A 25,941-nucleotide genomic window follows, 5' to 3' on the forward strand; every position below is an offset into this window, starting at 1 on the left:
GCACCTGGAAGAAACCAGAAAGTATGGATCAAATTGTACTCTGGTATAAGCAGCATGTAGTGCCACACAGGCAATTTTGGTTAACCCCTTACCATACTCTGCACACCTTTAACTCTAGCCCAGTAATTCAAATTTTTTACTATTAACCCTTTTCCTCACTCGAAACACAATTGCTTGCTGAGAAAATTCTCCATATGATCCTTCCTACACATACCCATAATAAGAGCCTCAAAATCTGAATATATATGTCATGAGAAATAAAATGCAAGAGGTTTCTTCCAAACAGCTGAGATTGTGGTTTCTCTCTTTTTTCTTTCTTACTGTAACTTATTTGTTAACTTTCTAATGTTCCTGTTTCATTTTTCTTTTCCTTGTTTCTTTTTATACTTGAGCCACTAGCTGCAACACACTATAACATCGACACTATCAATGAGATGTTTTTAATGCTTCTGTATTTACCATGTACTTTGTGCTGTAACGATAATGCCCTAAAACTGCTTTACCAAATGGATGCCACATGCCTTTATGTAACTTGTGAGTATATAGCCCATTATTAATGTATCTAAAACTCAATAAAAATATGGCTTAGATCCTTATCTTGGTTACACCAGGGAAGGGCTGGTGTGAATTCATTGTATTCACTGATTTTTCCTCTTCTTAAGGCTTAAGAGATTTTTCCTTGTCCACAGACATGTGAGGGCAGACTTAACAAAGCCAGTTTAGCAGCCTTTTTCTGCTAAGAAAGAGAACATCCCATTTAAAAACAAAAAACAAAACCTCATCAACATCTTGACTAGCTCCTGTTGAAAAATACTTCTCTTTGAGAAATCTGGGACTTTTTCTTAATTGCCAGCTTATTAGTGGAATGAATGTCATCAGTCTTTTTACAAGCTGCTTGCAAATGAAGAGCCTCTTTCTTCTTCCTTGAAAATAAGAACCTACCAAAAAAAACAAAACAAAACAAAAAAAACCCTCAACCACCCCACAACAACAAAACATCCCAGAGAGATGAAAAGAGAAGGAAGGGGAACTGTTGAGAGCCAGACAACTTATTCATCTCCAAACATTGGTTTCCATGGGAATAAGTTTGGTCCTTTGTGGAGGCTAAACAACTCCTTGTATATCAGGACTAACATCTTCAATGTGGCATTTGTGTGGTCAACTTTCCTTTTGCCTCCTAGAGTCTCCTTCACTCCTCATTCCTCCCAACTGCAAGGCTGGATTTCAGAGAAGTAAAGAAATCATTTGACAAATAGGCTGAATTAGGGTTTGACCCAAAACCCATTGAAGTCAATGCGAGACCTTCTATTGACTTCAAATGGGCTTTGGATCAGACCCTTAAAGCACAATGGCATCCAGTCAACTTGGAAGTGACAGTCTCAAAAAGGCTGTTTAGCCTTTGTATAAAACTCACCTTATTTATTTATTATTTTTCTTTTCCAAAGCTCTTCATTATTACTTAGCTCAGACTATTCATGTGTAGCTTGAGATTTGGTATCTATTAATATTTAAAATTAAGTTATAACCTGTATGAAAAGAAAGCCATAAACTCACTGGCTATTGCAAAAAAACAAAACAAAACAAAAAAAAAAGCCTAAAAATAGAGAATGGAAGATCATTTTTTGGTTGAAATGTAGCTTAAAGCAAGCAATGTTTGCAGTAAATTAAACTGTTCAAATATTCACCCGGCCTGTTCTTTCCGATAAACCCTGGCACAAAGTGAACCTTTACAACAACAGCAATGAGTGGTTCCTATTGGAGATGGTACTTGATAGAATGGTGACCAGAGTTACAGGGTCAACAGGATTAAAGGAAAAACGGTGGCCTGTCTGTTTTATTTGATCTGACTACAGTAATTCACCACTCTTCTTGTAAATCACTTTGACTTAAAAAGAAAAAGAAAAAAAGGGAACTGTTTATGAATCCATTACTCAGAGGCTGCCACGAAACACATTTTCATACATTAATCCTCATCATTTCACCAACTGTCAGGGTTTTTTTTCTATTAAAGAAATAAAGTAAAGGCATGTTTTCATAAATCACTAATAAAATATTTAGTGCTTTCTATTATTCCACTTTCAAAACATCTCTCCTTGTTTAAAACCTTTTAAGGTCCAATGTTTTAAAAAAAGATGAACAAAGAAAAACGGCTTGGCAATGCACAAAAGCCACTTAGATGGCCTGTTGGGTCCATTGGAGTTTGCTTTTATGAGGATATTTTCTTCTTTCCTATTTGGAAAATCTATTTTCTTTGCTGATGGATTTTTCAATTTTTAAAATTAAGATCAAGTCTAATTTGGTTACCTATCATCACAAAATTCAGCTGTAACTATAGCATTTTATACAGAGACTATGGATGTGTGGTTTGCAAGAGGCTATGGGTATGTAGGAAAATGGATCAATCATTCCAAGCATCAGCAAATCAGGGGTACAGCCATTTTGACCTTGTCTACAGTAGGAAAGAAAATCATGTTAGCCAAGCCCATGGAACTCCCCTGATGTTAACAATAATGGAAGCTGCAGTATAGACAGAGCTCTGGCATTTCTGGCACTCTGTCATCTACCCCCATGGGTTAAACAAAACAACATATGAACCCTGTCTACAATACAATTCCCACAATTGCTGCCATCAAGGGGTCTAAATTTTGACAGTGCAGATATAGCCTTTTATAGTCCAAGTCAGAGGATGTCATTTGCCAACCTTCAACCACATTATGGTTTACAGAGTAAACAGCCATTTGGACCACACAGCAGAAACACTGCATTTTTCTTGTAAATGAGCCACACTTCCAATTCTACATGCTATCCACAGGAGAAAATTAGCCTCTTGAAGGAAATCAAATAAGAGCATAAGGGAAATACACATTTTTATTTCCCCAAACAAAGGTAAAGCACGAGGTCAACATCTTGAGTTCACCATAGCCTTATTCAAATTAATTTATAATTTAGTTGGTAAGAAATTGGCAGCACACATCATTATTCAAACTCTCATGCATATGAATGCTCCAGATGTCTTATGGCTGTGCCTACAAAACTAAACACAGAATTGTATGGGATTCGTTTAGGCCCCGTCTTGAGCAACTATAGGCAAAGCATTAGTGAATGGGCTACATGTACTCTCATAAGTCCTTTGGGGCAGGGAGTGTGTTGTACTATGCATTTTGTAAACTGAGGTGAAGGTTTTATTATGAATTAATTATAAATTTCAAGACTAACTAACTAGTATTATAGTAACATGTTTGAGGTTTTTGTTATGAACAACTAAAAGAAAAAAAGGGAGAGGGGAATGAGACCTTTGAACGAAAATCCCTAATTCTGTTGTGCATTTGAACCCTAACACATGACAGCAATCCAAACACAAGAAACATCAATACACGGTAAAGCTCTTAATCATTATCATCCCTTGATTTCAAAAGAAGTCAAAGACCTACATTGGGGTGAAAGAGAAAGAAAAAACAGTTGGTTGGGTTCATAAGGAGCAAGCTAACAAGACTTTTTTCAACATGAGCCAAATGTCACCTGGGACCTCTAAGGTAGGAAGCTTGGTGGTAGGTAGGTAGATTTTGGTGGCAAAATGTGGGTGATGATGGAGCTAAGTGGGATGGAGAAGGAGAGCTTTAATGGCAATATGGAGGAACAGAGCTTTCACAAAAGGTCTGGCCTCCCAGTGGATTCCATGGCATTCACACTTTGTGGGGAGATGGCAGTACCCCATGCTCATTTCACAGGGAGACAAACACCACCTCCAATGAGGCAACATAAAGGGAACTCTGAAATTGAACTCTCACAGACATTCCAGTCTCTGGTACAGATTTATCCCACATAGGAAATGATCTGGGCTTATACTACATTCTAGCAATACAAATTTTAATACCAAAAAATTTTTATAGTGAGTATTTTGTTGGTTGTATTTTCTCTCTTTAATTATCTCTTTTCTTAAGCCAGAAATTTCTCTGCACCAATCACCTTTCCCACGTAAATCTCCCTCCTCCCCTTCCCTTGTATTGATTTGTTTTTCGGAAATATTTTCTTCTCTCTGTAATATTTTATTTATCTACCAACGTTCACATTTTTATCCCTTATAAGCCTTCTTGTTTGTTTCGTTTTGCTTTTGTGTTTGTCTGCAGAAATACAACTTGCATTTCTATAGCAATTCTTTATAGACCTGAACATCCCAAAGTGCTTTACATTTAATTACACACTCATAGCAAAGTGACTGTATGACAAATGTGGCCTTTGGGGCCTCCAGCAAGGAAGAGAAAAGCAAGCCTTCCACAGTCAGGTCAAGCCAGCCAAAGAGACACACAGACTATATAGTTTCCATGTAAATGAGTCACACTGCATAGTTTTCTCCTGTGATGAAGGAGAAAACTATGCTCTTGAAGAAAATCAAATAAGAACATAAAGGAAATACACCTTTTTATTTCCCCAAACAATAGTAAAGCATGAGGTCAACATCTGGAATTAACCAAGATCTTATTCAAATGAATGGTAAGTAGCCACTCCTTTGGATTGCTTTCTCTCATAGCATTAATAATTTTTTTTTAAAGTATGGTTAAAGAAATACAAAGCTACAGAGAGATATATTTAGCTTAGTTCATCTCTAGGCAGTTACTGTATCATCCCACTCCTCCTCTTCTTGTAAATGTTATCCTTTCCTTTTGTGATAGTTCATCTTTTTTTAGTAGCAAACCATCATGCAAACTAAGAAGGCAATCCAAAAAATGTTTATCAGCAAACAAATCAAAATGGAATTTATGATATCAAAGCCGTGTTTTAATAATAAATGCTGTTATGCTAGCCTTCAGTCCTCTACCACCTTATGGAAAACCAAAATGAAGAGGCTATCTAAAATGAAGCACTTTTTATTATTTATGTAAAAGTTAATAGTGGTAAAAACTACTGACTGATGCCATTATGGTCACATATTTTTAGTGACCTATTGTCCAAGATATTGAATATGCTATTTAAACTTATCAACCTGGGACCTTCAACACAATAGCGTATTGTAGCCAATTCATACTACACTCAGAGATGAAGGCTTCCATTTTCTTGCTAGTGATTTTCTGAAACAAGGTAGAAATCGAATAATAATATCTTGCACTTCTACAGTGTCTTCATCAAAAATCTCAAAGTTCTTTGTAAACATTAGTAATAATTCTGTGTCTACCTCAGGCAGATGTGCTATAATTATCTCCATTTTATAGATAGGAAAACTGAGGCAAAGGGAAGTTAATTATCTGGGCCAAACTCACAGAGCAAGTCTATGGCAGGGCCAGCAATAAAACCCAGATTTCTTGGTTCCCAAAGCTATGTTTTAACTAGATTAGTGTTTTCCAGCTAATTGGTCACGACGCCCGGGGCAGGTGGGGTGCCACTAAAAGCAATCAAGGAGGTTGTGAAGGACTGAAAAATGTATTACAATCTAAAACAAAGAAAATCTCATATCCCCATTCCCTGCATATCCTTACCCTTCCTTGAAGGTCAAGTATTCTCTGGCAACTTCTCGAAACACCCTGAAATAAATTAGATAGGCTTGTTGTTAGTCTTGATACATTTTTTCCATTTTCATAGTAAATATAAGGAGGCTTCAAAAATTTGCCTTCCAATAAGGGATCACCAATCACTAGGACTATGACTCCTGTCAAGTAATCTGTCTTTCAAGAGGAAGCTGAGGCATGTGGAACTCAGTTCATACATGTCCTAAGCCAAAACTAAACTCATGTTCCACAGTTCTTTAACTACAGCTCCATATCAGCATACAGAAATCTACACAGACAGTCACAACTACAATATAATAAATACCTGGCTCCTTATATTGTAGACTCCTGATCCCGAGAAGTGGAGGGTGTTCACAGCTCCCACTGACTTTAATGGGAGTTGTGTTTCTCACCAGCTCTCATGAACAGGCCCCGGATTATTACAAACTATGAAAACAAAAGGAGTTGTGTTGTTGCAGAAGGAGTAGAATGTTTTCAGCCTACAAAGCAATAAAGTTTTGCTTTTTCAGTGACCCGCTGGTCTCAAGTCTATCACCACCATTTTTTTTAATTAACATTATTTATTGGTTTTCTTTTAAAATACAAACAGGTGCTTCTCCCAAAGTCATTAAGCACAATACGTGATGGTGTATAGCAGCGACCAAGACAGGCTTCATTTTGATTAGTGCCTTCAATCACCCAAGAAGTATGCTGGTGAAGTTATTATTTTAAGACAATGAACGGAGGGGAATATAGAATAGGAAGAAAGGTGCAGCAAGGTGTCTTCCTGGAAGGTCCAACTAAATAATCTAATGGTCTCTTCTGGCCTTAACAATCTAAATCTATGCACAGGACTAAACTCTACCAAAAACACAGGAAAAATGAGACATAATTTACAAAGGATAATAAATGTGAAGGTGTAATGTCAGGGCAGGTGTGGTCCAAGACGCTCACAGGAGAAGTGTTATTTAGAATTCTGTGGTTTCAAAAGAAGTCTAATGAACCAGTTTTGGGGTCCCCACGACAGAAAGGATGTGGACAAACTGGAGAGAGTCCAGCAGAGGGCAACAAAACTGATAAGGGAGCTGGAGAACAGGACTTAGGCTGAGGGAACTAGGCTTGTTTAGTCTGTAGAAGAGAAGAATGAGGGGGGATTTGATAGCAGCCTTTAACTACCTGAAAGGGGGTTCCAGGGAGGATGGAGTTAGGCTGTTCTCAATGGTGGCAGATGACAGAACAAGGAGCAACAGTCCCAAGTTCAGTGGAGGAGGTCTAGGTTTGATATTAGGAAAAACTCTTTCACTAGGAGGGTGGTGAAGCACTGGAATGGGTTACCTAGGCAGGTGGTGAAATCTCCATCATTAGAAGTTTTTAAGGTGTGGCTTGACAAAGCCCTGGCTGGAATGATTTAGTTGGTGTTGGTCCTGCTTTCAGCAGGGGGTTGGACTAGATGACCTCCTGAGGTCCCTTCCAACCCTAATCTTCTATGATTCTGTGATGGAACCAAGCATTGAAAGCTTCTATAACAATGAGAAATGGGGACCCGGAGGTGATGATCAGATGATGAACATTTGAATAGCACCCTGCAAATCTGTGGATATCTACTTTATATCTGCGGATCTTTACATATGCAGATATCCACATCCACGGATATCTGTGGACCATGTTTGAGGATTATGGATTGGATGTGGTTACAAATTTTGTATCTGCTCAGGGCTATGTCTGAAGTTGAACGTGAACTAAGGTTTGGGTTCAGAGTCAACGGAGCGAAAATCCTGTGAATTGCTCTCACAGGGTTTCTGACATCTTGGTCCACTTCCAAACCAATCCAGGAAAGAGGGTCACTTGAAGGATGTGACCTGGAACTAAAACCACAAGAGCAAATACAGTCTGAACATCAAACCAAAACCCCAACATTTGGAGGAAGGAAAGCTGGGATTTGGGGTGCCAGTATGGAACCATCTGATTATTAAAGGCATGTTACAAATGTGTAATGTATTGTGGGGAAGCTAACCAACAGCTACTGCTGACATTGCCATGTCCTCAGGCTTCATTGTCTAAAATAAAGAAGTTACTTGGACAAACAGCTAAGCTTATTACAAGAACAATCCTCTTTGTCTTTCACATCTTTGCCTTATACCTTTGCCTGTCTACCTCTCTCTCTCTCTCTCTTTCTCTCTCTCTCTCTCTCACACACACACACACACACACACACACACACACACACACACACACACACACACACACACAGTCTCTAGGTCCTCCCTTTCTCTCTCTCTCTCACACACACACACACACACACTCTGTGTCTAGGTCCATTATGTATGGACGGAACATTTGCAGTTTCTGATTAATTTGACCCCACTGTTTGCACTTCCAATAGCTATAAATCTCTCCTTTCTTTCATCCGCTGAACATAAATTATAATTTCTGCTTCATTTCATCTTCATTTTATACCTGCTCTTCTCTTCTTGCTCTCTTTCATCTACAATGCAGAAATGATCCTCACCCCATGACCTGCACCGCATACAAACACAAACAAACTATCTCACATCTCTTCTGTACAAGCTATTTGACTTCCTTTACCCTGAAATGCTTTCTGATCAAGGCTGGAAGCCAAAATGTTGTATCTAATGGACAGGGCAATATTTTACCAAGCTTTTACTTATATACTGAAAATCAATGCAGCACAAAAATTGCTCTGCTGCTCTGCTAAATGAATGCAAGATAAACTATTCCTGGCTTACTCTAGTATAAAGAAGCTGCAATGAAGAGAAGATTATATATTCCAAATCATCTCAGCTACCCTCTTTATCATTATTATTGCCTCCATTTTCTACCACATTTTAGAGTAGATTCTAAATGGAATATTAATATTAATTTTTCTTCTTCATGAGAGTTAGGATAATTTGGGATAATTAAGGGAGTGTGGGGTAAGAGAACCCATTGTGGGGTTATAAATCTCCAAGGAAGGTTTTAGTTTTGCATTTTAGTTCTGCGGAAAAAATGTAAATGCTTCAATTAGTGTGAAAATCAGAGGCTGCCTCTCTCATTAACAACGAGGCCTCTAACCTCTCACCTTGTCCATAGCTGAATCAGAGGATTTGGGAGCAGGGTGGGAGGAGAAGTGGGAGAGCTTTGAAATGAGGAACTTGGCACATTTTCTTAATGCAGATACAGCTTAAAAGGAAGTAGGAAATCATCAATCTTTTTTTAGAATATAATTTATATCCAAAAAAAGCTTATCTACAGGAGCTGGCGGCCCATTGTTTGTGATAGGGACACTGCTGCACATAATGAGAGTTTTACAATGGGCTTGCAGCCAAGATAACAGAGCCATGTGTATGACACACTGGGATGAATACCCTAAATGTAAACGCTCTATGTTTCATAATAAACCTGTCAATAGATGGGGGGGAGGGAGGGGAAGTTTCTCTGCTGTATGTGCTATCCTACAGCTGAAGCAGCCTGAAACCTTCTAAATGATGATTGGAATCGATTTATACACAGGTGGAATGTTACAGATCTGTCTTCTCAGCGGTAGCCTTAAAAACAGGGAAATTTAGTGAGAGATTCTTCTTAAACTGGAGTTTAATACCCCACTAATCCACAGTTACTTGGTGAGGCAGACATAAGCAAATGCTTGATATATTTGTTGTGTACAGGACTGAATATTACTATTTTACAAACATTTTGCCCCTTTGCATGCGTTCATTTCTGTTTGAGCAGAAGTATTCCAACCGATTATTACATCTCTTCTATGAATAAAAGCCATGCGTGCAAAATAGCTAAGCATAGTTATTACCTGATCCCTTTTTGATTTAAAAAAAAAAAAAAAAAGGTTGATCTGCAGCGATTTGGCATTAAATAAATACACTATTACCATCCTCCTCTCAAACACGTACAGTATTTCATCATTTGCATTAAAGCTCTAACCTGAGATTTTTCTACTTATTTATGCATATTCTTCATTCAATAGAGGATCTTCTGGTAGCTTAATAGGTGTGGATTCTGCCCAGCAGTCTAACCCTGAGAAACAGACACAAATTTTCAAAGGCCCTCAGTACTATGTGCAATTTCTGAGCATTAAAAATGCTCGTAGAGAATTGACAGGTCTTACTCTGCCTTTTACTTATATGGGTGTAATTCAGCAATATTCCACTGACACCAGTGGAGCTACATTAGAATAAACCAGTGTTAGGTCAGAATCACATCCTACATGGAAATGGACTAACTCATACCCATTTGGCCAAATGTACTTTGTACATTCTCTACTTTTGTTCACAAATGTTAGGGCTGAGGAAGGCTATTTTATTGCTTCTCTTGCCTTGATACCAGCCACATGCCCCCACTCCATCGGTTCCAAATGTTGCTATTAGGATCATCTTCCTGGCTCATTACTCCAACAAGATCACTCCTTTTCCCCTACCACATCACACTTGTTCTAATCTTTGCCTCCAAGGCCCTTAACCTGTTAACCATGTAACTCTGCCTTATCTATCTGATCTTACTGAGCCTTCCACTCCCACTTTTACTCTACCAATAAGATCAGCCTCCCTTGCCCCCTGTACTCACAAGCACTTCCTGTCTTGCTCCTATGTGAAAATACACATGTGAAAATACTCTCTTCCAAATTCCATAAAGGTGCCATCTTATCCTCTTAAATCCCTTCTTAAAGCTTACCTCTGGGATGAAGCCTAGAAATTACTCCCAAAGGGCTTCTCTTTTTATGCCATATTCCATTCACTTGATTGATTATCTCACACTCCCAACCCACCCTCCATTTCCATTTGTCTGAAGGTCACCTACCTAATTGTGTGCTGTCTGACAACTATATTGTATGCTCTCTGGAGCAGGGCCTTTCTTCTTTGCTACTTGTGCAGCACCTAGCCCAATGGGGCTGTGATCTGTAATTGAGACTCCCCTAGCTGCTACCAGAATACAAAAATGGATATGAAAATTTTGCCTAAAAATGCATGGATTTTGTGCTTACTAATTTAGGATCCAACCTCCAATGAGAGGTTTTGCCTGAATACAGGACTGGACATATGTTTGATGTCTGATCCTAATCTCCCACAAGTTTATCACCATGTAACTCAGTTGACTTCAGGGCAGTTACTTCTAATCTACACCAGTGTGACAGAGAGGAGAATCAAGTCATTAGAGTACCAGCCAGAATAGCCAGTACTAGCACACAAACTCATGGTTGGGCTACGAAATGCATGGATTAATAGGAAACGGGTAGCATGACTATTTGAACATCACGTTCCATTCTCCTGCTTCTTGAGATTGCCAGTTTCATACTGGACAGCCTCCAACTGCCACCTCTGTGACACTGGCAGGCCAGATGCCAGCTCTTGCCCAGGGTGCAGGCACTAGCTAAGAACTGACAACTTCATAGCTGGAGACCAGACCAGGTTAACTACCATTTTTGTCGGTATAATTACCCCTGAGCAAAATAAGTTACACCGACAGAAGCACTGATGTGGACAGCATTATGTCAGTGAGAGAGCTTCTCCCGCCAACATAGTTACCGCTGCTCATGGAGGTGGTTGTATTATGCCAATGGGAGAGCTCTCTCCCATCGACGTAGAGTGACTACAGGAGTGATCTTAGAGTAGCACAGCTGCATCAGTACCGCTATGCCGCTGAAAGCTCTCTAGGGTAGACATGGCCTTAGTCTTCCAAGAATGTATGTAGTGTTTAGATTCTATGAAATGTTTGTATGTTGCTGCATGCATTAATCTCACGTTATATCAATAGCCCATGGTATAAGGTAACATTTAAGTGTTTGCTCTTATTGCAAATCACTGTGGAACATTAGAGGACAAAATACTTTGTTGATTGGTCTCGCCCCCCCCATGCCCCATCATGAAGAGGGGACGTGCACGTGAACTCTTCCCATTATCTTGAACTCTGGAAATAAAAATCCCTGACAAGAAGGAACTGCATCTTTTTGGCTGTTTGAACTTCAAAGGGAAAGAGACTCTAAACTGAAGCCAGAGATCCCCATGGGCTGCTTCCTGCAGCTGCCCTGAAAGACACCTTGAGTAGACAGATCACTACAACTCAGTCTTTCTTAGGATTTGGATGGTGGTAGCTCATATGTGTATATGTTTGCTTGCTTAACCCTGTAAATAATTCTCATTCCTTTTCCCTAGTTAATAAACCTTTAGCGAGTTTATTACAGGATTGGCTACAGGTGTTGTCTTTGATGTAAGATCAAGGGGTCCAGTTGATCTGGGACTGAAAGCAACCTGAATGTGGTGTGATTTTTTGTGTGTAAAGTGACCATTTATCACTAAGGCCAGTTTGTCTGGGTGGCAAGGTAAAGTGAAGAGTCCACTGTCCGTTACTCCAGGGTAAGACTCTCGTAGGGATCTGGGAATTCACATTCGTTACTGGGTTGATGGAATCTAATTATAGAACACAACTCCAGTTTGGGGTACCTGTTTTTGACAATCTGTCCCGAGGAAGGCACTCAAAGTTGTGACCCACTCCAGACAGCGTGACAACCTCCTCTCCTGTTTGTGTGCTATTCTGTCTTATTCAGTTCCTTGTATCCCCATCCCTGTGGTATCTAGGGGAACCTTCCCCATTCCAAGCAAGGCATATTCTGGGTCTGATCATTAGCCAGGATGGGATAATTAACCTGAATTTCCCCACCCAAACCCAGGATTAGAAAAGTGCAAACATTACCAGGTGTCCCATGGGACTGGAAAAGGGGTCAAGGAGAACTCTCAAAAGGAAAGCCTGATTCTCCTCTTACTTACACTAGAATAAATCAGTAGAAACTCCAGTGAAGTCAACTGACTTACTCAAGATTTACACTGAGCAGAATTTGGCTCATCAGGGATGATTTTGATCTTAAGTACACTGGTTTTAAAAGCAATAACTGATGTCTGCCAGCTTACATTCGATTTACACTCATGTAAGCAAGATTAGAAGTAGGGCACAGTTATTTAGGTAGAATTCAAGTCACAACATAGAGGTAGGTTTTACTTGCAGTAGGACCCAGGACACTGCTTATTAAAGAAAATGGAAGTTATGGAGGCCTGCTGTTCAGGAACAGCACATTTGGGCCTCATACATTTAAGACAGCATCAAGGAACAGATTACCTACATGGTAAATACAAGGTTTATAATCCTCTCAAGTTTAGTGAGAAATAAGGTGATTCCTGAAGGTCCATCCACCCAAATTCTTCAGGTTTTTTTTTTTTTAAATGAAACATGTAACTGTGCAACTACAGATCAGCTCCTTTCCTTTTCTTGATAACTCCTTCTCCTTTAAGATACATATACTCCACAGAGAACCCCAAAGTGCAATCTAACATAAATTCCCACTGTTTGTCTCCAAGTTTCCTGAAATGTAGGATAATGAATAATGAATGACTTTTCATCATTTGAATAACAAGTGCATTACACCACTTTCAAATTACCTTGCTAACCAAGCTCCATGTTAGGTGTGAGATTTGATTAGGACATTTCAGCTCGCCATAGCTACTTTACTCAATAGAGCTTCACTGTAACATTTTTCACTTAAAGATAGCAGGTGTTAACAGTGGGGAAGGAAATTGGGACCGAAAATTAAAGATATTATGAAAGCTGAAGAATTATAAAAGGACCTACTGGCAGCAATTTTAGTAATCATAGTTTAATATCAAGGGAAATAAATAAAGAAAAGTCTGTGGCTGATGTTAAAGAAGAAAACGTTTGAGTCAAATAGAGACAGGCCCAAAAATGGAACTCAGGAAACAATTACAATACCCAACCAACATCAAGGCCTCATTGTGCCGGGCACCGTATAAACACATACCCTGAGACAGGTGCAACCTCTAAAAAGCTTCTATCAATGAGCTAAACTGTGGCTTTTCCACAATCTGCATTTATGGGGCAACAAAGAGCTGTGTTGCCCAGAGAAGAGAGCAGCTCCCCAGTAAGTTGTGATTCAGCCACAGTTTGCTCACCAGTTTCCCCTTGCTCTGGAGTGAGATGATAGTGGCTGTATCTGATCCAAGCCCTATACCTAGTACAGAGAACACCCCCCCAGTTTGCTGGCACAACTGAGCTGGCCTATGCAGAGTGGGGAGGAGTCAAGATTCTGCCCTCTTCCTACCCACATGTGCAGGGGTGAGGAATATAATAGTCACATGGAAACCGCTTTCCCTTCTGCGCTGTTACTCACAGTAGATGTAGCTGGAGAACGGAAATAAGGGGACATGTTACGTTCTCTTACTCCCCTATGTAAACATGCAGGGCAGGCCACAATCTGGACCTAAGTAGACAAGACAGATAAAAAGGAAAGAGAAGCTGAAGATCGGGAACTGAGGCAAAAAGGAATGCCGTCCAAAGCACGTCATCCAGAGAGATTTTAGTCGCAACAAGGGTTGTGGATGGGGGGGGGGGCATGAAATCACAATATATGAAGGTATCCTTATTGCACAAAGAGGATGTATAAAAACAACCGTTCCCAATGGCCTAAAATAGAATCAAACAGTGCTCTAAGTTACAGAGAGCAGAATGCTGGTATTTCAAGTGAAAAGCATGCAAGGCATTACAACAGGTAGACAGTACGCTATCTCAGCTAGAGCAAAGAACAACATATTAATAGATTTTTAAGGCCAGGAGGAACGGCTTTGATCATCTAGTTTGACCTCCTGTATAACACAGACCACAGAATTTCATCTGAGAAATTTCTAAAGTGATAGGAATTAGTCTTCTTTATTGCAGAAGAGACTCTTTAAATCTTCCTTCAAATGATATCTGAACATTATTCTTAAGGGAACTGATTGGTGTTAGACTGAATTGTTCTACTGCAGAAAGAGCAGTCAAGAAAGTGATGACTAAATGTTAAAACAAAACGGCATTAACAATACTCAGTTGGTGGCAGGAAGTAAACTTCTGTCTGGGCATGGGGCATGCAACCCTCTGGCTGGAGCTAATGTTAAGGTTCTTATTGAAATTTTTACTCCTTCCAGATCAAGCAAAACTCATGTTGATTGCCTGTCACCCACTGAGGTTTGTCACTGCAGTTTTGTTTTAACAGTTACTCATCACTTTCTTGGCCACAGACTCATCAGTAACTGATACCAACGAATCTTGATTGCTTTAAACACAACACCGCATTCCTTTTTTTTTTTTTACTGCTCCCGCAATAAAATAGTCCTCTTGCCTGCAACCAATTTCAGAATGTAGAACTGTAACATCAGATACTTGAAAGTAGGCTGCTGTTATTCTTTGCTCTGGCTACACTAGCTCGCTGCCTACATGGTATAATGCAGAATATACTTACCACTGAATAGTAGTGCTCAGACAGCCATCACTCCGAGTAGTGCTTGGTTTGATTTTATTCCCCTGGGGAGGGAATGAAGCACTGAGGATAATACCATGAAGTCAATGAGAGTTTGCCTGAGTAAAGAAGGAATGCAAAATAAGTAGTGATTTAGACTGCTGTGTGTATTGGAGGGTGCCATTTCAACAGTGGCTATTCCAAGTTACAGACCCAATTTTCATGATGCTCTGCCTCAACAACTACAAGTCACATCAAGCTGGAAATTTGCAATCTACCCAGGACAAGGTTTTATTAATTCATTAGTTTATTTTTTGTATTATCATAGCGCCTGGAAGCCCTAGTCCTGGATTCATTTTTAGAGTTTTTATAGAGGGACTGGAGTCTAACACTGAAAGAAAAGGGGAACAGGAGTCAGGCAGACTCCCAGGATCCATTCCCAGCATTCTCACTTACTCTGCGTACGAACTTCAGCAAATCAATCAAGCACCTTGCGCCTTAGCCTAGCCTCCTGTAAAATGGATATACTACTACTTACGTATGTCACAAGAATGTCTGAAGATTTTATTAGTCACTTGCAATGTGATCTGAGATCCTTGAGGGAATGAATTATACAAACAAGTAGTATTATTCTCTCAGTCTAAGAGAGGACCATATGTTCTGAAATTAGGGAGCCTTTTAGCTATTTGTCATTGCCTGAGAGGAGAGGGAACTTTCACTCACTCACTCACTCACACACACACACACACACACACACACTCACACACACACACACACACACACACACACACACACACACACACACACCACTTTGATTATTTTGTGTTTCTGAGGGTGCCCCTTAAAGTATTTCCCAAATATGGTGATCATTATGAACCTATGGAATTAGCAACATAGCATCCGTTCAACAGTTGCTATAGTTTGCAACTCTATTTTTTTTTTTGCTGACCTTCCACCCCTGATCCTGGTGTCAGTTGCCATGGGGGCTACATGGTGGCTTGGGAAACAGCAGGGCAGCTAAGTGCAGCAGCTGTCAGAAAGATGGAATGAGATGAGGGCAAGAATCTGGGGATAGAGCTTCTGATTGTGGTCAGGTGATAGGCACGGGAGTCTGTGCATGCCACCACAAATCCAGGACACCTGCTGTGGCTGGACTCCAGCTGCAATCCAACAAGGGAAGGATTTGTCCTCTGGATCCTCAGCCACTTATGTTTTCTACACTATATCTATCTATATCTATATATCTTACTAAGGATATCTCTCAGATAAATTTGCATCGGTGGTTTGCTGAGGGTTTCTCCCCAAATAATCACTATTTAATTGCTGTTATTATCTTCATAAAGCTGTCCGAGATGTTTTTCCAATAGTTTATTTAAAACTTAACAAAGAGACATTGATAGCGGTGGATTGTCTGGTTAAAAACTGCAGCCCTGGTATTCCTCTAGCAGAACTGTGGTAAAAATAATAGGTCTCTTAAATCAATCATCAACATTCTCTAATCTATTACATTGCTGTATTTTCAGACCCACGCATAGCATACACAGCACATCATTACAAAGAAAAGCAGTTAGTAGATATATAAAAAGACAACTGCAGACCTAGTTACTGTCAACACTTTGTGGGGAAAAAAAATACTTTGAAAAAGAATAAAAACTTCACACACTATAAATTAAAAAAAAAAAAAAGCACTGATGAGACACCTTGGTTTTAGAAAACAACACATTTCATAATATGTATTGATGCTTCATATAATCTTACAAAGTTGTACAATATTGTACATAATTCTCAAAAGATTACTCAGATACTTTATTTTAAAAAGAAATAGCCCAGTGACACTTCAAAAGCCAATAACAAAACCAAAAAGTTTTATTTCAAATACACAGTACTATGTATGTGTTCTATACAACTTTTCTGTAACAACTTGGGGTGGGAGTAAAGCACAGCAGTACATACATTGGAGCAAATAATTCATAACAATTTTTTTCCAGTCCATTTAGCTTTCTTTTTCATATGAATTATCTGCCAGCAGGTCGCTATTGCTGTGAATTGGTTTCAGCATTCCTAATTGCTTCATTAATTGTGCAAACAAATCTTAGTACATGAATCGTTTGTCCAATATGAGCATTTTGTCATTTTTACAGTGTTATTTCTGCTTCCTGATTGGATGATATATGCTTTATGAATAGGAGAAGTGCCTGACCAAAAAACCAAAAAAAAAAAAACCCCCAAAAAAGGAACTTTGGTTGTCTCAGGGTGAGGGTAGAGAAGCACGTTAGAGAAAGATAAGCAAAAGACAAGCAGGACTAGGGAGTTTTAGGACATTTTATATCTCATCCTACCCTCCTTTATACGCAAAGAGGCTCAATATTTGGCTATATACCTGCAGCCCAAATTTCAAGATAGCTGGGTTCCTTCAGAACTGATATACAGAGAAAAATATAGGTCAGGTTTATCGACTGTCTAGAAGACGTCGTGGCAGTTTTTCTCATCACATACGTATTAGCAAATTGTGTGTGTTGGGGGTGGCTTTATGCAAAGGATGTCATTAGATCCCAGTCTGGCTTACTATCTCTGAGTGCTGGGGCTCTAGCCAGGGAAGTGGGTTGGGAAGTAGCAGTGTAACCTCCTGCCAAATACAGCACCAGACTATTTCACATATTAATTCACCAAGGGCATGAACTGACTTGCCCACATGTTCAGTGTTTGACTGATGGCCATATTTGGGGTCAGTAAGGAATTTTCCCCCAGGGTAGATTGGCAAAAGCTCTGGGGATTTTTCACCTTCCTCTGTGGCACGGGGAACGCCTCACTTGCTGGTGGATTCTCTGTACCTTAAAGTCTTTAAACCATGATCTGAGGACTTTAATAACTCAGTCATAGGCCAGGCGTCTATTACAGGAGTTGATGGGTGAGATTCTGTGGCCTGCGTTGTGCAGGAGGTCAGACTAGATGATCATACTGGTCACTTCTGACCTTAGAGTCTATGTGACTTGATTGGTCTCAGTTTCCCACCAGCTATCATCATTCACTAGAGTCACTATCCTGATCAGTTTAATAATTGCATGAGTTTTCCCCAGAACACCAAAAGTCTGCTATGGAAAAGACCATTGTAATTGCTGAAGTCATTAGGAAAGGCTACACTGGAACTGCTGCTAAGGAGGAATCAGCTGTGGGAGGAACAGGAGCTATCCTGAATTTGGGGTGTGGGAATACCAACCAATAAAATCATAGACGATTAGGGTTGGAAGGGACCTCAGGAGGTCATCTAGTCCAACCCCCTGCTCAAAGCAGGATCAACCCCAATTAAATCATCCCAGCCAAGGGCTTTGTCAAGCCACATCTTAAAAACCTCTAAAGATGGAGATTCCACCACCTCCCTAAGTAACCCATTCCAGTGCTTCACCACCCTCCTAGTGAAAAAGTTTTCCCTAATATCCAACCTAGACCTCCCCCACTGTAACTTGAGACCATTGCTCCTAGTTCTGTCATTAACTACCACTGAAAACAGCCTAGCTCTATCCTCCCTGGAACCCCCTTTCAGGTAGTTAAATAGCTACAGGACATCTCTAAACTACCAAGGAAAAGGCACTTAGATACTGGTACTAAGGGGAGGGATATCAATATAATCATCTACACAGAGAGATGCCACCAAAAAGGTATAGCAAAATCATCTTTTTTCACATAGCAACTTCATTATATAGCAAATTCTGCTCTCTCCTCTGTAGCCATGAAAGGCCCTCGACAACAAAACTAATTCAAGTCCATGGTGGAGAAGTGGCCAAAGTTTGGAATCTGAGGCAGGGACATACACTCCCTGTTTGTTGTAATACCTTTCCCTACACAAGGTCCCTGCATTGTCCCTGCAGGGGGGTTCTGAATGGCAGCCAGTATAGTTGCAGAAGAAGAGACGGAGGGTCTGCCATTACAAGAATCCATTGACCATTGTCCTTTGTTGAGAAGGGAGACAGGAATGCCACCCACAACTTCAACAAAGGTGAAATGGGAAAAATTTCCATCCCTAGCCCAGTGAAATTCCTCCAACTTGCCAGAGGCACAGGATTTAGCCCAAGTTTAGCTCTAACGAGAAGGGCGGTGCACCTGTTGTAGTGCATTTGGGAATTTTGTTCTGCTTCACTATAAATGGAATTTCACAATGTCTAGTTCACTACAAGATCCACTGGACTTGTGTTTATTGACACTGATATCTAAAGGTATTTTGCTGAACTTCAGTGCACCCCAAATACATAAGAGTCTCAAGCACCTTGGCATTCGTCTCTATAGTTATTTCATTTTCAGTAGTTTGTATTTTGTAACTTTAGTATTTTGGATTAGCTTTAAGTTGACATTTTACATTGCTTAACTCCTGCCACAGCTTGTCAAAAGTGTCGTATTCCATTACATCATAATGTGACCAACTAGAGCAATTACCATTATTGCCTTTTAGACTATCAGGTCTGCAGTGCAGCATCTTATACATTATACAAATTCCAAAGAGCAAAACTGCCACTTGATCTTTGCCCTGAAATTCTCACTGCAGTCCATCTGGGGAGCCTTCATCTACGTATGCAGCTATAATGCGATATCTCCTTGACGAACAACTGCCCACACTGAATTTCACTAATGCAAGATGACAAGTAACAATAGGAGTTACATTGCTCTGGCTCTTGTCCGATCTTAAAATAAAATACTGTATGATAGACTAGTCACAGCTGCACTTTTACAAAGAGCAGTTTATGACTTCTAAGCAAAGCAGCTGAGAAGTTTAAAACAAAAAACAAAAAAAAAACCCACCAACCCACCCACAGACTAAGATCTGAGGCCAAACTTGGGTGCCCACAGCTAGGCATATAAATAAAAGTGATCTGTATTCTGAGGTTGTGCTGGGCAGTCACAGCTCCCAATGACTTCCCTGTTTCAAGCATGAATCCAGTAGGCAATATAGGGGTTCAGCACCTCTGAAAGTTAGGCCACTTTTAATTAGGTGCCTACCCATGGACTGTGGTGCCTAACATCTAACTTTGAAAATTTGATCTGAGATTTCATCTCATGTCCCTAAAATCAGTTCTTTCAGAAAATAGTTTGCATTGTAACTTAAAAATACAGTCAACTAGTATCCCAAAAATAAAGGGCCCGATTCTGATAGCCATCCTCATGTTGAGTAGCACCTTCTTCTGTGAGTAGACTCATTGAAATCAATGGGAATGTTTTTGAAGTAAGGATCTAATGACTCAAAGCAGAGGCATAGCCAGAACTGATTTTTTTGGCAGGGCCTGTGGTTGACACAGGTGGGCACAAGCCTTGTCTCACAAGTGAAACAGCCAGTTTTACAGAGACTGATAAAAACATGGGATGAAGTGCTTAAAATCTGATTGGGTGGGCCTGCTTTCAAGTGGGTGGGCCTGCTTTCAAAGTGGGTGGGCCAGGCCCACCCATAGCTACGCCACTGACTCAAAGCCCGATGAAGTTAATGAAAGATTCTCTTGACGCCAATGGGCGTTGGATCAGGCAAGCAGGACCCAAGCATAATTTTTTCAGGCCCAGTACAAACTTGTTACACGAGCCCCCTCCCACACACATACCCATGGGGGTTGCAGCCTGGGCCGGGCCCCCCAGGGCCTCCAGGCCCCAGTAAATCGTACCCTTTCCTCCCTCCCCCATGTGGGCGCCCTGAAATCGAGAGTAACAATGTCAGAATCTGGCCTGTGATAATGAAGAGGGGCTGTACATGAAGGACATAGAATTGCAGTAACCCATCTCACTCCTGTACTTGACACTTCTCAAACACCAACCTGACTACAAACAAAAAAACTTTTCTCTTAAAATGTCACAAAGGCACCTTTTAATTGGTTAAAGAAAAACTGTGGTAATTCATGAGCAACTTTCAGATTCAGGCCCTTCAAGATTACACAGGGCTCTATATGTGGTTATACAATCTTGTTTCTCGAAGGTCAGCAGGAAAAATATGTATAATTCTCCTTTTGGCTTTCTCAAGCTCTGGAGTAATCCGATGCTGCAGGAATCAATATATTCTTGAGACACCATTCCATGGAAAATGTAAACCTTAATGTTATCTGATATTTGGGTTGTACAAACTCAAACAAATTGCAGAAACTATAATCCTAGGCTGTGAATCACAGCTGCAGATCTAATCAGTACCACTCTCTTCTGCCCATCAGCTCTGTTCTTTGCGTGGCAATGGAAGGATGGGTTACATATTAGTGTTGCTTTTCTTTTTTAGGATGCCTTGATGGCTGAAGATTCCAATGTGACCAAGCATAACCAGAGAAATCCAGTTTGTTAGTTTCTCTCCAGTATGAATGAATATTCTTAACCCCTCTAAGGAAACAAAGGAGACTCAAAAGTTCACACTCAGTACAAATACATAATACATTTTGTCTCCATCCCTTCCCTCCCTTTAAAAACAGATATTGAAATTCCATACTAATACTTAGGATTGCTGGGCAGAGCCCACCAAAGCAATAAAAGGAACACCCCATCTGATGAGGGTGGGACCATAGAACCCAGAAATTAGCAGATGCCCGACTGACAGCCCTGGAGAATGAGTTCCTTTATCTAAGGAGCAGTTTCAACACAAGCAGCAGCTGACCAGGAAGTTCCACCCATAGAGGTGATAAAATAATGCATTCTGCAGCCTTGTTCATACTTTGGTCATAGATTCCAAAGCCAGAAGGGACCATTGTGATTATGTAATCTGACCACCTGTATAAACCGGCCATCAACAAGTTTAGGCTTGAAATTAGGCGAAGGTTTCTAACCATCAGAGGAGTGAAATTCTGGAACAGTGTCCCAAAGGGAGCAGTGGGGACAATATACCTATCTGGCTTCAAGACTGAGTTTGATAAATTCATGAAGGGGATATTATGATGAGACTATCTACAATGGCTTGTGGCCCCTCTGCATTTTAGTAGCAAAACTCCCCAACAGCCAGAGATGGGAAGGACTCTGAGTTACTACAGAGCGTTCTTTCCCAAGTGTCTGGCTGGTGGTTCTTGCCAATATGCTCAGGGTTCAACTGATGGTCATATTTGGGGCCAAGAAGGAATTTTCACCCAGATCAGATTGGCAGAGACCCCAAGGTTTTTTTGCCTTCCTCTACAGCATGGGTCCCAGGTTACTTGCTGGTTTAAACTAGAGTAAATGGTGGATTCTCTGTAACTTGAAGTCTTTGTATCATGATTTGAGGACTTCAGTAACTCAGCCAGAGATTATGGGTCTATTACAGGAGTGGGTGGGTGAGGTTCTGTGGCCTGCATTGTGCAGAAGGTCAGACTAGATGATAACAATGGTCCCTTCTGGCCTTCAAGTATATGAGTGTATAACACAAGCCATAGAACTTCTCTCGGAGACAGCAGACAAAGTTGTCAGTTAGTGACAACTGCACTTAACTTTTGCAATTAGTGCCCAGGGTGTGTCTGTATTAAGAAACCAACACATTTACTGGAAGTTAGACTTGTACCACTATGACATTCTGGGGTGCAATCCAGACCAATGAGGGACTGTGTCACCCTTGCCCTGCAACCTGAGGTGTCTCACAATGCTTCGTTGCTGTAGATCCCAACCTGGGCCCCTCACAAACAGCCAAACAGCATGCAGGTCACCCCCTGAGTGTCTACGTATAGCTGCAGTCTGCCAGCAACATTCCATCAGCCTTGGTTACCATTTTCAGGGTGACCCCAACACACTCCCAGTCCCAAATTTCCCCCCAAAATGTGTGTTCTGCACTGTCCAGCCCTCTCCTGGACAGTGCAATACTTAGGTCCATTGCCTCTCTAAGAGCCAACAATATCCAACAATTTGCTACTTCAAATGGAGTTGCCCACACAATTTAAACAACACTGGATTATTTTTGATTAAAGAATAAAACAAATGTATTTAACTACAAAGAGATGGGCTTTAAGTGACTAAAACCACAAGGCATTAAAGTCAAATGGTCACAAGAAAAATAGAAAAATAAAATGGTTCCTAGTACTAAAATTTAAACTAGAGTTGGCTCAAGGGGAAATCCCTTGCCACATGTTTGCAGTAAGGTTGCTGGCCAAATTCTCAAGCCAGAATCTGCTCTCAAAGTTCATAGGCTGTTTCTTTAATTTTCTTAAGTGAAAGGGCCAAAGAACGGCCACTTGATCTAGACCACTGGCTAGAAGTATCAGCTTGTCCTTTGTCTTTGAGAAACTTGTTTACCCAGATTTGTCTGGTAAACACATTTGAGGCCTAATTTCAGCTTATCTTTATAACTTTACATATAATGTTATTACACACATTTCATCATCATATTGGCCACTGCGCTATTAGTTTTCAAATGATACCTCACAAGGCAAATTTTGTACAAAGACTATTACAACAGTGTGTAGAGTGTGAATACAAGGGGGCATTCAGTCACATCCACCAACTTGTTCCACACAACCACCAAGCTGCCATCACATGGTTGAAACTTTGGTGTTAGGGCTTCTCTACACCGAGAGCTAGTGTGTGGCAAAGCAGGCTGAGTCTCTACAATGCGCTGCTTACCGCACAACAACTGGCCATGTAGGCCCTGCTGCTGTGCATTGGAAGTTCCACAGTGCACTTTGACCTACTGCCATTTCAAGTACGTCAAAGCACTACAGAACTTTTAGTGCATGGTAACAGAGTCCACACAGCCGGTTTGTGCACAGTAGGCTAGTCTTCTGTAGATCCACACCCTGGCTCGCGCCACACTAATTCTCAGTGGAAGCAAGCTATTAGAACTTAGAACCATAGAAGTGAAAAACCCAAAATTTGTTCTGAGCAAGGTTAGGCCTATTATAAATTATTATTATTATTAAACTTTTATAAATCCTTGAAGACCACAACCAAGCTGGGCCTCATTGTACTAGTACAAATATATAGTAAATGATAATCCCTGCCCCCAAAGAGCTTACTCTCCAAAAGACAAGATGTCTGTCTCTATCCACCTGTTAAAAGTGGGCCAGGATAACAAACAAATATAATAGGATGCAAACAGTTCTTAGCCAGTCAGTAATAGTGATCACGGCTCTGCAGCTGATTCGCCATTATCAGTTTGTACTTTATGCATTGCCGAAAAGGTGCGTTTTGAAGGGGGACTTGGAGGACAAGGTATTGGCTTGGAAAGGTAGAAGACCTGGTAAAAATGTCTAACTCCTATCTATCCACACTACCATTGCTAGTATTGGTGAAGCTGCGAAACCAGAGTTATTAGCTTTGCCAACATAGACACATCTGTCACAGTTCAGGACAACTGCACCTGTATTCCCATTCCGTTGTCTCTCGAGCTCACCCACTCTAGGCTTCTGGTTCCTCAGCTTTCACCTATCTTAAGCAGAGACCCACATCTCTCTCCCTCCTGTGGTTTTTCCAGGCTGCACAGTTCCCTGAGTTCCCCAGCAAGCCAGACTGCCTAAAAGGCCAGCATCTGCACTTCGCTTTCTCTCCAGAGGCTATGAACAATGTGATTACTTGCTGTTAAAGCTCTTTATAAGCAAGCGCATTTATTCTTATGTTGAAAGCATTACAGAGAAAATGTTAAACATAAAGGAACCTACATGCATGCTATATACCAGAGCTCACCCCAGCATCAGGCTTGGACTCTGATTGGTGTCAGTCCTTCAAAACCCACAACTCGGTTTACTTGTTCATAACTTGTCTCACATTCAGAACCAGAGCAACCATGAATAATTCAGTTTTTCCTTTATACGGCTTGGATCTTTGAACTGAGGCTAAGGTAACAGCAGATGATGGTTCACTCCTCAGGGCATAGCTTCAAAAGGCTGGGATTTTGCATAACTGGAGGTGGGGATTTTGCATTTACCATCTACCAAAGATTTCTCCAGGCCAGTGGTTCTCAACCTTTCCAGACTACTGTACCCCCAAGAGTCTGATTTGTCTTGTGAACCCCAAGTTTCACCTCACTTAAAAACTACTTGCTTACAAAATCAGACCTAAAAATACAAAAGTGTCACAGCACTCTATTACTGAAATATTGCTTACTTTCCCATTTTTACCATATAATTACAAAATTAATTGATTGGAATATAAATCTTGTATGTATATTTCATTGTGACACTTGGGCCTGTTTCTCACTTGTGAGCCTTGTCTGAAGCCGGAGCCCCAATTGACAGTGCTGTTACAGGTAACTTGGCTTCACAGGGCCCCATGTGGTGGGGGCCCCAGGCAATTGCCACCAGCTAACATCAGCCCTGCATTTGTGACCCCCCCCTCCCCCGAGGATCACAATCCCAGGTTGAGAAACATTGATCTAGATGAGTGGAGTACCTCCCACAAGAGCTCTGCGTATCCCCAGGGGTACGTATATGCCTGGTTGAGAAACACTGCTCCAACAAACCACTTGACACATTTTGTTCCAAAAGTCCATTCTTGTCTAGCATTTTGTTCAATATGATCCTCTGAACCCCCATGTGTCGCATCTGTCACATCTCATCCTCAAGAGGCTACATACAATCCTAGCCCACAATACAGAAACCATTTATTTAATACAACAGACCCCAAAAGATACTTAAACTTAATTTAATAAGCTCACCCAAGGATATTTCAGGAAATTGCATATCTGTCTCAGCATCCTTGGATGCTTCTGTAGTTCTTCATGAATTCCTCACAAGCCTTTTCCCTTTAAAAACAGACTGCAAAAGACATTTTAAGTCTTTAAAGAGGAAAGTCTCTTACAGTTAACATATGATGCAAGTCAAGAATACAAAAGGTCCTAAAAAGAGAGGAAAGCTACAGCTTCAAACAGGAATTTGCCATGAGGTGAAGTCTTTAAAGAGGCACACAATAGAATCTTCTTTAAGTGAATTCTTCTTCAAAAGGGGAACAGGCCTCTCCATATCCACCCAACCCTGCCAATCTGAGCTGAGCTTCCGCCCAAAAAACTCAAAGTGAAACAAAATGATACGTATACTACGCAATTAGTTTACAGAAGGGTGTGAGTATCATAGGGGTAGGAGAAGAGGATGAGTAAAAATAAGCTATACAACTATATACAAATAAGCTGACTACAATAAAGTTAAAAGAATAATCCATATGATTTCCTTAAAATAAAATTAAAATTCAGCTGTTTGAATATGTCTCTTGTATAACTCTATATCCACACAAACACTTTTTAAAGGAACGTGGTTTTATTTCTTCCTAAGGTGG

General features: G+C 40.5%; 1 long non-coding RNA gene across 3 annotated transcripts in view; it reads right to left on the bottom strand.

The window, feature by feature from the left end:
• LOC137161491 (uncharacterized) overlaps positions 1 to 25,401 on the bottom strand; it is a 38,361-nt gene extending 12,960 nt beyond the window's left edge. Inside the window, exons 1-5 of one of the 3 annotated variants that reach the window (XR_010922095.1) lie at positions 25,328 to 25,401; positions 14,773 to 14,888; positions 5,806 to 5,927; positions 5,472 to 5,516; positions 4,435 to 4,704 (exon numbers count right to left, since the gene is read on the bottom strand). This is a non-coding gene — a long non-coding RNA (uncharacterized lncRNA). Of the gene's footprint in view, positions 1 to 4,434; positions 4,705 to 5,471; positions 5,517 to 5,805; positions 5,928 to 13,665; positions 13,723 to 14,772; positions 14,889 to 25,327 lie in introns of those variants that run through there. The other 2 variants (XR_010922097.1, XR_010922096.1) reach the window with 2 other exon arrangements.
• Between the last annotated feature and the right edge of the window lie 540 nt (positions 25,402 to 25,941).

The sequence above is a fragment of the Emydura macquarii genome, unplaced genomic scaffold (genome assembly GCF_026122565.2).
Source record: "Emydura macquarii macquarii isolate MOO-44397 ecotype Brisbane River unplaced genomic scaffold, CSIRO-AGI_Emac_v2 contig_2308, whole genome shotgun sequence".
Classification (NCBI taxonomy): domain Eukaryota; kingdom Metazoa; phylum Chordata; order Testudines; family Chelidae; genus Emydura; species Emydura macquarii.